Source organism: Macaca mulatta, chromosome 14 (genome assembly GCF_049350105.2).
Source record: "Macaca mulatta isolate MMU2019108-1 chromosome 14, T2T-MMU8v2.0, whole genome shotgun sequence".
NCBI lineage: Eukaryota > Metazoa > Chordata > Mammalia > Primates > Cercopithecidae > Macaca > Macaca mulatta.
This window is the reverse complement of record NC_133419.1, coordinates 26,656,998-26,670,364: the sequence shown is the minus strand read 5'-3', so window position 1 is coordinate 26,670,364 and position 13,367 is coordinate 26,656,998. Positions and strand designations below refer to the sequence as shown.

General features: G+C 35.0%; 1 long non-coding RNA gene across 1 annotated transcript in view; it reads right to left on the bottom strand.

Moving 5' to 3' along the window:
* The window catches only part of LOC114672279 (uncharacterized), a 126,543-nt gene extending 113,445 nt beyond the window's left edge, over positions 1-13,098 (bottom strand). Inside the window, exon 1 of the long non-coding RNA XR_003722572.2 lies at positions 13,021-13,098. This is a non-coding gene — a long non-coding RNA (uncharacterized LOC114672279). The remainder of the gene's footprint in view (positions 1-13,020) is intronic.
* Between the last annotated feature and the right edge of the window lie 269 nt (positions 13,099-13,367).

The window sequence follows — 13,367 nt, the reverse complement described above, 5'->3', positions numbered from 1 at the left end:
AATTAATGTACATGAGTTTGAAGTAACTTACCAAAGATACAAAGGTAATAAGTGGTAGAACTGGGCTTGAAACTCAGGAAACTTGACTGCAGATGACCTGTTCTAAATTACATCTTATATTAACATATTTTTATGATATTATTACAATCACACTCATTACATTTGTCTAAGACTGTTTGTATGTCGTTTCTTCTTTTATATATATATATATATATATACACACACACACAGATATATATATATGTAAACTCCCAGATGTTTGGTTGCTAACCTGAATAAATTTGTTCATTCAGCAAATATTTATACCATGATTTGATTGCTGATCTATAGAAATCATAATGGCTCTCAGAGCATTAAGCAGAAAATGTTAAACAAAATCAACACAGATTAAATTGGAGGTCTAGTAAAGGAAAGAGCAATACACAAATAAATAAATGCCACAGCATCCTTTTTTTTTTCTGTGATTAGGTTGCTAGCTCAGTATTCAAAATCAGCTTTCTTTTATTACCTATAACCCAGTAGACTAATAGTGTTTTGGTCTTGTTATTGCTTGGGAGTTTTTTTCTTTGTATTTTCATTTTCTTTGTTGTTTTGTTTTGTGTTTGATTTGCTTGTTGTTACACTGTGTATTTACATGAGGAGTTAAAATATAATATTGTAAATAAATATTTTCAAGAATAAGTAACTGTGTAAATGGATAAATAAAAGAATCTTCCTTATCTCACTGGTTAGGTAATAAATGTTTTTAAGTGATTTCCTCAATGAGAAGGCAAATATTTCCAGAGTACAAATAACAGTCTTCAAAATCAAAGTTGTTTTGAGGTTGCCTCTTCTGAATAGATATTATTGCTGAGTATATTAGAGCAAAATATCATTATTTCTGCTCTAAGATTAAGTGAACACCAGATAAACTGAAATATTAATCAATAAATATATTCATTTATTGATTAATACAAATACAAATTAGATAGTGAGTAAGTAAATCAAATTCCAGAGAAGGACAAATCTTTACTAAGTAAGCAGAGACAGTAGGCCATTATAAAATCTAGAGGGTTTGCTGGGTCTGGGAGAACAGGATATTGGAAGAGTACGTTTGTGCTAGGCAGGTAAACATTGCCGATATAAGGAAAAACAGGTGAGCACCCAATAGCCACATGTAGACTAGTGTGGTAGACTGTATTCTAGAGGTGCCTATACCACAGAGTTAGTATTCCCTGCACTTTCTTCCACTTTCCAATTCTTGTCCATGGGACTTCTGCTGCGTGAGAAGAGAAAAAAAAATTGGGGTGTAGGGTAAAAAGCAGAAAAATATCCTGAGTCTCAGAGGGCTTAGATCCCAAAGCCCAGCTTTAAGAAACTCCTCCAAATCACCCACAAGATATTAGATATCAGAGCAGAATTAACAATAATTAATGTTCTAATAGGTGTCTGACCCATTACAAATTCTGAATAGAAGGAGTAACAGAACAAACCCTCACTGTAGGTGCCTGACAGTAGAAAAAAAAAAGCTATTTCTGAGAGAACATTTTCTACACTAGTCTCTTTTTAATAGAATATGTCAAGTATAAGTTATAAATATTATAAGATATGAGGAGACATGAAAATATAAACCATAATCAAACCATCATTAATTAGTAAAGTCTATAAATGGCTCATGTTGAATTTAGAAAACAAGGACTCTAAAATAACTACTAAAATATGTTAAAGAATTTAAAGAAAAGCATGGGGAAAAGTGAGTGGAAAGATGACATAATAAAGAAAAATGTGATACAAATTAATTTTTAGGACTAAAAAATATAACACTTATAAAGAATGTACTGGATGCAGTTAACAGCAGAAATAGCAAAATGGATGTAAGGTCTAACTGAGAACATGTTAGTGAAAAATTATTCAGACAGCAGAGAAAAGGAAAAAAGAAAAAAAGAAGAAGGCGGCACAAGAAACATACGTGTAACTGAAATCCCAGAATGACAGAAGTGAAAGTAGAAATCACTGAAAATCTAATGGCCGTGAATTTTTCAGAACTGATGAGTGATATAAACAGCTCCAAAAAAGCTCAGCAAATTGCAAGCAGAATAATTACAAAGAAAACCACATCTAAGCACATAACAGTCAAAGTGCTGAAACCCAAAAATAGAGACACGTTTTTTTAAATATCCAAAGACAATTACACTAAAAAAAGCAAAGAAAAATAAAGCAGATTCCTCCTCAGAAACATTAAAAGAAAGCAGTCTTTAAAAGTAAGAAAGCAGTCTTTATAATAAAAGTGTTATCTGAGAATCGATTATCAAGTAATAATATTCTACAATATTAATGACATGAAGATAATTCTCAAATACACCAAAGTTTAACACAGGGAGTAAATTTACACAGTACCATAAAGGGGAGATGAATTATAAATGAAAGCATACTATTGTAAATCCCTTACATTATTTATAAAGGATAATTTACAAAAAATTCAAAGTGAATTATTATGAATTAAAGATTTTACTTTAATCTCTAGAGTGGCCATGAAAAATGCAATTTAAAAGTTATACTGAAGTAGTCAATAGAAGGATTAAAATACTGAAAGTACTAAATGACTAAAACAATACTACTACCTTAATCTAAAGAAAGAAAAACAGAACAAAAAACGATAAGACACATATTATACACACAGCAATTGAACACAATTAAAAACAATAATATTAATAATTACATTATTTGTCCGAGTACTTAGCACCTTAATTAAAAGCTACATACACACACACACACACACACACACACACACACACACACACACAGTGGCCAAAACACCAGAAGAGCTAGTGTAATATTCTTTTGAAGTTCAATAGATTACAAACTATCTTAATAATAATTGTATTAAAGCTAGAATGGCTATATTAATATCAAAGAAATAGAAGAATTGGATATTTTATATTGATAATAGGTCAAGTAATCAAGACAACACAAAATCATAAATATGTACACACCTACAAACATAGGAAGTTAAATCAATGGTACCGAAAGAATATATGCTCAAATCCACAATTACTGTTGACAATTTAAAAACATATTTCAATTAAAAGCTCAGAAGATGTGTTTGTTTCTTATTACTGCTGTACCATTTACCAACCAAAAACATACTAACTTGAAATATTTTTTTTTTCTACTTGTTCTGGTGATCAGAAGTCCAAAATGAGTCTCACTGCAAAACTCAAAAGAGTGTCAGTAGGCCTGCATTTTTCTGTTTTTCTGGTGGCACTAAAGAACAAGTTCCTTGCCTTTTCTAGCAGCTGAAGGCTCACATTCCTTGGTTTCTGGCTCCCTTCTTCCATCGTCAAAGCTGGTAATGACAGAGTCCCAACATCCTCATCTGTCTAACTCTTGCACTTTAAAGGACATTTATGATTATATAGGGTTCATCGGGATAACATATTCATTATAAATTTAGATGAAGAACAATCTTTTATTTTGTTTTGTTTTGTTTTTTGACACAAAGACTCATTCTGTTGCCCAGGCTGGAGTACAGTGGTGTGATCTCAGCTCACTGCAACCTCCACCTCCAGGGTTCAAACGATTCACCTCCCTTAGCCTCTCGTGTAACTGAGATTACAGGCCATGCACCACACCCCACTAAATTTTTGTATTTTTAGTACAAATGGGGTTTCACCATGTTGGTGAGGCTGCTCTCAAACTCCTGACCTCAAGTGATTCACCCACCTCGGCCTTCCAAAGTGCTGAGATTACAGGTGTGAGCCACTGTGCCCGGCCTTAATTTCACAAATTCAACTCCCTTTTGGCAGGTGCATAACATTTTTACAGGTTCTAATTATTAGGACATGAACATCTTTGGAGGACTATTATTCTATCACAGACTATAAACATACATCTTAGTCAAATTTACATAACATCACATCCAAAAATGCAGAATCCATATTTTCACAAGGGTACAAAAATGTCTCAACAACGTAGGCCATATGCTGGATCATGAAGCAAGTGTCTAGTAGATTTCACTGACCAAAATGGAATTAAACTAGAATCCAATAACATAAGAATATATAACCTTCCCCTGCTCCTGTACTTGGAAAGCAAACAATCCACTTCTCAATAACCTGCAAATATATTTTCATGTGTTTATTTGCTAAAAGTATATTTTCTTTGATGAAACATCCTATCAAGCATTTGTCATTTTTAAAGTTAGGTTGTTCAGTTTCTTATCGTTGATGTAATTTTTCTAATGTATTTTGAATACAAGTTCATTTTCAGACAGGTGAGTTGAAAATGCTTTTTTCTAAATGTGTGACTTGTCTTTTTATCTCTTAATGGTGACTTTCACAGAGATAAAGGTTTTAATTTAGAGGAATTCCAACTTTTCATTTTATTTCTCTGTGGATCTTGCTCTTGGTGTCATATTGAAGAATGCTTTGCTTAACCCAAGCTCACAACAATTTTCTCCTGTTTTCTTGTAGTACATTTTTTACAGAAGTCTCCTCTTATCTGAAGTTTTGTTTTGGAGGTTTCAGTTACCCTCACTCTGATAATAAATGAGTATCATAAAATAAGATATTTTCAGAGAGAAAAAAAAATGTACATAATATTTATTACAGCAGATTGTTATAATTGTTTTATATTATTATTATTATCAGTCTCTGTGTTTAATTTATAAATTAAACTTTACCATAGATACGTATATAGAGAAAAACAGTGTGTGTGTGTGTGTGTGTGTGTGTGTGTGTGTGTATATATATTTAATTACTGTATTAGTTCATTTTCATACTGCTATAAAGAATTGCCCAAGACTGGGTAATTCATAAAGGAAAGAGATTTAATTGACTCATATTTCTGCATTGCTGAGGAAGTCTAAGGAAACTTACAATCATGGCTGAAAGCAAAGGAGAAGCAGGTACCTTCTTCACAGCGCAGCAGGATGAAGTGAGTGCAAGCAGGGGAAACACCAGATGCTTATAAAACCAACAGATCTTGTGAGAACTCACTCACTATCATGAGAACAGCATGGGAGAACCTCCCCCATGATCCAATTACCTCCACCTGGTTGCCCTTGACATGCAGTGACTACGGGGATTACAATTCAAGGTGAGACTTGGGTGGGGACACAGAGCCATACCATATCAAGTACTATCAGTGGCTTCAGGCATCCACTGGGGGTCTTGGAATGTATCCCACACAGTTAAAAGGAGACTACTGTATTTTGCCTTTCAGTAGGTTACTGAAGTGCTGTTATATTCCTAGTTTGGTGAAAGCTTTTATCATGAATATATGTTGAGTTTGTCAAGTGTTTTTTCTGCATTTATTATTATATGTTTTTTTTTCTACTTTGATCTGATAATATGACAATTATATGAAGTAATTTTCAAATATTGAGCCACCCTTGTATTCTGAGGATAAAGCTGAATTTATTGTATTATTATGCATTTTTATATATTATTGTATTCAATTTGTCAACACTTTAATTACGGTATTTGAATCAATATGAGAAATACTATCTTCTAATTTTATTGTAATAACTGCATATGATTTTGGTATCAATATAATACAGTTTTTTGTCTCATTAAAAAATAAAAGGGGAGTACTCCCTCTTCTACATCCTATAAAAGACTGTCAGTTTTTTTTTTCTGTAAGTTTTTTATAGAATTTGCCACTAAAACCATGTGAGCTTGTGGTTTCCTTTATGGAAGATTTTAATTAAACTTCCCTTTCTTTACCTCTTTTAAAACCATTCAGATTATTTTTTCTTTAAGCAAGATATGATATTTTAGGCCTATAATAAAATTGGTTAATTTCATTAAAATTTTTGTATTTATGGGTCTACTTTTGTTTGTGGAATTGCATTATTATTGTTTCAAAATCTGTTATTTCTGTAATGATATCAATTCTTGCATTCTGGACATAGATAACTTGTGTTTTCTTTCTTTTACTTGGTAAGTCTGATAGAGCTTTATCCATTTTGTTGATCTTTTCAAAGAAACTGCCTTTGGTTCTATTGATTTTTCTTAATGGATTTTCTGCTTTCAATTTTAGAATTTATGCTCTTATACTCATGATTTTTATTATCTTCTTGCTTTATATTTAAATTGCTGCTGTTTTTCTCACTTTTTCAATGTAAGCTTAGGTTATTGATTTGAGATTTTTGCTTCTAATATAGACATCTAGTGGAATAAACTTCTCTGTAAGCTCTGCTTTTTAGCTGCATGGCACAATTTTTGATACACTGTATTTTCATTTTTAATTAAATCAAATCAAATTATGTTCTAGTTTCTTTTGGGATTCCTTCTTTGACTCATATTTTATTTATAAATGTGTTGTTTAATGTTCTTATTTGGGAATTTTTCTAGATTTTTTTTTTTCTTTTTTTCTTCCGATCTCTTATTTAACCAGATTATGGTCAAAGGACAAATGTTAATTAATTTCAGTTTTTTAACTTTCCTGAAAGTTGTTTTATGGCTGTATAATATGATCAACCTTGGTAAATGCAAATGTTTCATGTAACTTTGAAAGTATTTCTTTCAATTGTTTGGTCAAATGTTTTAAAATGCCAAAAAGTTAAAAACAAGGTGTTTCCTCATACTATGCAGCTCTTAGGGGCTCTTTTCTTAGTCTTCCAGTCAGAACTAGAAGATTTTTCTTACAGGGCTTTTCTGTGTGTGTGTGTGTCTGTATGTGTGTGTGTGTGTCTGTGTGTGTGTGTGTGTGGTGTCTGTACCTAGTTTCTAGTTCTATAAGTTGGGTCAACATTGGAACAATGTCAAAACATAAATGAGAAAAAAAGCAAATGAAGAGGAAAGTCCCCATAGTACAGTGTGTTCTTCAAATTTTGACTTGTCTCCCAAATCTACCCACCGTTCTTTACTTTTCATTGTTCTCCTGATGTTGCTTTTGAATGTTGTCCAGATTTTTTACGTGAAATTAGTGAGAGTGATAGGTTTATAGTGATTCTATTCCATCGTGGCTGGTGTTGAAATAATACCCTAGGTTTTTAATTCTAGTAATTGCATTACCAAAAATGCCAGGAATTCTGTCTAGGTCCCATTGTTTGCCAGACAGAAAGTCATTTACTGACTTGAGTGCTGAAAGGGAAGAAGGCTTTAATCAGGTTCTGCAGCCTATAAGTAAGGAGATCAGTCTCAAATTCATCTCCTCAACTGGGTAAAATTAGGAGCTTATATAGCAGGGAAGAAATGTAACTGCATGAAAGAAAACAGCAATTAGAGAGGAATAAGTAACAGGAGTTGGTCAACAGGAAGCAGGTGGTCAGTTAGGCAATCATGACAGGTGAGGGGTCTGACATCTCATTGTGCAAATACACTGACCTGATGAGTTTCGGTTCCTTGATATTATCTGGGAGGCCTGATGGTTGGTTTCCTGAGAAAGAAACTCAGATAAGACAAATATCTTTCTCAAGGTTCAAGACTGGGAGGGTCAGTTTCTATGTTTATGCAAAAGAAACCATAAACATCAGTTCTAAGGGACAATTTGGCCAATTGCCATCCTCCTTTCTGTTTATCAACTCTTCAATCATGGGGAATCTGGTAGTTGATCTTTCTGGCTGCTTCATGATGAGGAAGGGCATTGTGGCCACTCCATACCATAGGTGACCATATGGCCATCCAAGAATGAAAGGTTAAACTAATACTATATTTTTTTCTGAAGTACAATCTTTCTCCCTCCAGTCCTCCACTTCCACCAAAGACAAATCGCAGCAGGGCCAAACTACCTAAAAAATAAGCTTCAGGTCCACTGTACTTGGCCTGATTATCCACGCATAGTGCAGAATGAACCATTGTTCATATAGGCTCCTCTAAATTCGCTTTGCAGAAACCTCTCACGGGTAATCCCACACGTGACCTCCAAAGGTCTCAAGCCCAGTCAAGGATCCATCTGCACCTGCAGACACTTATAGGAATTGGGAGAACCTTTTGTTTCTTGAGGCCCCAAAACAAATTGACGATCCTAGGCCTGTCAGAAAGTGACTCTCTCTATTTACCACAGGACAGGAACCCTCTAAAGACACCGCACAGATAAGGTATAAAGCCAACCCTTCCAAGAGGCTCTCATTAGCTCTATAAAGTCAATTTCAATTTTTTAGAGCAATCTGCTTATATCCAAAAACATGCCATTCCAGTCAAATTAATGATAAAATAATCAGTGCCTCCAATTGTGTCCCATTATTAAAATACTCTTATCGAACTTATGCAAAAAACCACACTCTCATGAATTAAGAACATTCATAAATACTTATGAATTCTGTAGAAATCAGGCAGAGATAGAGAAATATGCCTAAAATTCTGTTTATAAGGGTATACTTTACTCAATAGTTAAAGGCTATGAATAATACAAAAGAAAATTGTTCTTCAGACCCTGAAAAATAAAGCAAAAAGAATCAGCAATATTTCAATCTATGCAATCAACTCTGGCTCTGCTTCATATTGAGTTAGCCATATTATGAACATATTAGCCTTTTAATTGTAGTCTTGGAAGTTTTCTCTCTAGTCCAATGGCACGATCTCCTAAGTTCTGAGAAACTTGCATTCAAGAGTCCTTTAATGAACTCCCCCCAAAAAGCAAGCCCTTGATTATAGCTGATTATAAGCCATTTTTTGAGAAGAATTAAACAAATTTTTAAAAAGAGACTAATTGTGGATGACAAAAGTCTTAGGACAGCCATAGTTAAAGACATAGTTGACAAGGAAATTTGGTTGCTTCTGTGGTATATCACAATTAATAATAATAAATCATTACTGCCAAGATATATTAAGACATGTAAGAATTTCAGGAATCTCAGGCAATCTTGGAACACATAGTAATAACACATCTATATCAATGTAATTCAAAGAAAGTTAACACCTCATATTTAACAATGTTTCCTGTATAATTCTAACATATAATATAACCCGAATGCATCTCTCTTGGACTTCAGGGGCGCTAACATCGAAAACAAAGTTTGCAGTCAAAAATACTGAATTTAAAACTTCAAATTTTGCTTTCAGAAAGTTTATCAAAAATCAGAGGTTTACAAACTCTATGTCACAAAATAAGATCACAGATCACTATGAGATAGCCATTTATTGAGACAAAATGATAAAACGAAAGCATTTACACTTCGATAGAGAGGAGATTTAGTTTCCCAAACATTAAGACCTAATAAAGACAGCATGAGGCCAACTAAATCTGTCACTCCCCTGTCCCTTTTTTCTGCAGTTTACTCAAAAGATAAAAATGTTATATTATCTCATTAATATTGCACAAAATTTTGTTCAAAACAGAAAAAACAAATTTTCCTTTGGAAGGTGTGTTATTAATGTTAAAGCTATTTTTAATAAATTCTTATAAATAAATCAATCTAATTTTAATCAGTTTTACTATAAGGTAGTATTTCCATAAACCTTTAATAACCTTTTACAATTTTGTATTAAAAAGAAGATCCGTGCTCCAAAAAACCTGGTTATTCTGACACAGGAGTCCACATAATGGCCTTGCATCTGTGTGTTTTTGATATTACTGTTTAATTTATAGAAAAACTCTGAACTAATTGTATCCCTCAGAATTAGCCCTTACAATCTCACATGTTCACCTCTTCTGTGATCGTCTCTGGGCCCAGAGGAATTAAATAGGTTTTATTTTTGGACCTGTGTCTCACAAAAGCAGTTGATTTTGATTGTCACCTTCTTCCACATCTGAAGTTGAGACTTTGGTGTCAGTGATTTAAGATATAGCAGAAGTTGGATCCTTTTTTGGATACGGAAGTCAAAGTGCTGCATTTAACGTTCAGTTAATAAGACATTTACACTGCAGAAAGTCCTACCATTCTCTCCAACACACCATAAATTAAAACACTGTGATTTGGTGTCTAGTAGCTACTGACTGCAGCACCTCAAACCATTTTATTACAGTGGTTAAGTTATGCCTTGTGTATGTCTAATTGCTAGCATTCTAGTAACAGAACAGTGACTAAAAGCATAAAAAATGTGACAGGTCATATGCCAAACTTATCAAAGTAAGACAATGAACTTTTCTCTTTATCAAGAAAAAGGAAATGCAAATATCAATTCTTGAAATTCAGTATGAGTATAAATAATCTCCTTACATTTAAATGTTATGCAACGAAACAAAGACAACGTAAGAACAACCACACAATAATTTCTTGCCAACTATTTTAAAAGACTATTATCACATATTTCCAAGATTGGTTTCTAGATACAGTACTGACAACTGATTTGGTAACTTTCACCACTGCATTCTTCAAACTGGAGCAACGATTATATATATTTTATTTTCAACTGCATACATGAAGGCTTAACAGTGATTTTAAAATCACTAAAAAATTTAACTTTTTGTATTCCTATCCAAGTGAAGGTCACTTAATTTTAATAATGGTAAACACAACTAAAATAATTTGAGAAAATCCCAATCAATATCATTTTCTTTTTTTACTCTTTCTTTCCTTCCTTCCCTTCCTTCCTTCCTTCCTTCCTTCCTTCCTTCCTTCCTTCCTCCCTCCCTCCCTCCCTCCCTCCCTTCCCTTCCCTTCCCTTCCCTTCCCTCCCTCCCTCCCTCCCTCCCTCCCTCTCTCTCTCTCTTTCTTTCTTTCTCTTTCTTGTTAGGATCTTGCTGTGTCACTCAGGCTGAAGTACAGTGGTGCAATCATAGCTCACTACAGACTCAAACTCCTAGACTCAAGGGATCCTCCTGCCTCAGCCTCCCAAGTAGCTGGGATTATAGGCATGCACCACCATGTTTGGCTAATTTTGTTAATTTTTTACAAAGACAAGGTCTCACTATGTTGCCAATGCTGATCTCAAACTCCCGGATTCAAGTATTCAAGTTTCAAGTGTTCCTTCTATCTCAGCCTTCCAAGATGCTGGGATTATAGGAGTGAGCCACTGTACCCAGTCAATTTAATTTTCTTAAGAACAATTATAATCTTTTTAGAATATTAAGACTTTGTATGCATATCAAGTATTTCCTAATTACCTAAAGGAAAAGATCTGAAACCAATTCAAATTATTGACTGTATTAAATTATCTTGGAAATAAAAGTTATTTTAACATTTCTTCTCCCCTCCACTTTTCCGAATAATAAAATAAATAATGTATCATTTTTGTTTAGACTTTTAAAAATCAGTATTTTACCTTTTATTTTTGCCCAGGAAACTGAAGCTCTTATATCTCTCTAAATCCTTAGAGATAAACAAAACTATTCAATTTTATTTATTTTTTAAATTGCTAGTGTGCTCTTCATTTTGTGGAGGCTTGACAAAGATAGCTTAGGAATTTTAGAAAAATAGAGGAAATGATGAACTGTTGGAAATGCATAAGAAACAAAATGACTATTCATAGAAGCAAACATAAACCTTCCATTATAAACTAAAATATATCAATGATTTTATATATGTATATATAAATAAAATGCAAAACTAAAATATATCAATGATTTTATATATATATATATAAATAAAATGCAAAGTAAACAGCAAATAAATAAATAAATCTTGAGATGCCAGGAACCACAGAACCCCAAAGAGGGTGTCACATCCCTGACTTGGGGAGCCCATAGGTCTGGGCTCCCTGAAGGGCCACAGCTCTTCTCTCCTCGTCACCTACAATATGGGAAGTGAGGGGTGTGTTTCAGCCCTGCTTGTGTTAAAGCTCTTTCAGTCCCTCCATTAGGTGGGTCCCGAGTTCTTGCACTGTGTCCAGGAGGAATGAGATACATGGATAACTGGAGGAAGAGCAAGGCAGAGACAAGCTTCGAGTGACAGAAGAGCTCTAAGGAGAACCGAACTGGGTAGCTCCTTTCCACAGGCAGGTCACTCCCTGTGTGAGTCTGAGAGTCCAGGGTTTCTATGGGCTCAGAAGGAAGAGGAAGTACATGCCAATTGGTCCATGGGTAGCCAAGGGTGGGTCTGGAAAAAGCACCATATATTCTCACTCCAGGCCACAGACTCTACCCAGAACTGGCAGCCCAGCCACCCAAGCTTCAAGCTATCCCTGGCTTGAAGGTGGGGTTTCACCAGGGACCCTCCCTTTTCCAGCCAGGAACCTGTCTGCCTCCGGCTGCCATTAACATGTCATCCACAGCGCCCAGGTACAACCCTGGCCATGCCTCACCTGCTGGAACCAGTGTCTTTGTAACGGCCTCTCTAGACAGGCTTCCGCTGCCATCAGCAGGAAATCCTGAACTGTCTATCACATGTTAGCATTTTATATATGAGAATATTTCACCATTTTTAAAAGCATGATTACCCATATCATAATCCCTTCTTTATTGCAAATGACCCAGACATCCAAGAACCATCAAAAGTCATTTGAAGATTTTAAATTAAATTTAAATTTAAACAGAAAGTTCACCCACAAGCATGTATTCCATTTATACGTACTCAATTCTTTCATTTTTGTTTGCAGTTTATCTAGATTACTTCTCAAAAATTGGTATTAGACAAAGCCAACATTTCAAGTAATTGCTTTGTTAACCATTTTTATTTATAGCTTGTAAACATCAGGTGTTCACCTAAGAAACGAGAAGTTAAATGCATGGGCATTTTTGCCAATAACTCAGATTTGGCCGTTTTTATTAAGCTAACAACGTTCAATTAGTCTTATTTGTCACACAAAGATAATTTTGTTTTGGCTGGCTTTATAGTTTACTAACCTGTGCCAAACCTTACATCTCAAAATATCTATCAGAGATAAACATATAACCCAGACAAAAATGTATACTGACACTGTTGAAGATATATCTATTTTTATCTTACCTCTAATTTTAAAGCTAGCTTGTTTATTAAAGATGTACTTAAGTCACATGAAATTGAAAATTGCTTGAATTTATTTACTTCATTTATCAGTGCTCTTTTATTTATAAGTCAATTTGGTAGGCATAAGAATAATAATTGTACATACATATAAACACATCTAACCATGTATATAGACACATAAATAGCTTTTACCTTGGAACTTTAGCCATGTGATAGCAATACAAACTCCCCAGCCTATCAACACGTTCTCAAAGCTAAACTTTGCTTACCTCATTGAAAGGTGACAATGTGTTAGCAGCCCTCACTCGCTCTTGGAGCCTGTGCCTTGGCATCAGCTCTGGCCACCCTCGAGAAGCCCTTCAGTCGGCAGCTGCGCTGTGGGGGCCCCTCTGTGGGGCTCCCTCTGTGGGGCTGGCCGAGGTTGCAGCCAGCCGGCTCCCTCTATTGGCTGGGAGGTGTGGAGGGGGAGGCGCGGGCGGGAGCCTGGGCTGCGCGCGCAGCCCGCAGGCCTGGCGCGGGTTCCTGCGTGGGCGCAGCCTCTGAGGGCCCCGCACTGGGCGGGGCCTGGCGGAGCCTGCTGGGCTTGATCAGCGACGAGCTCCCTCTGCGCTGCCTT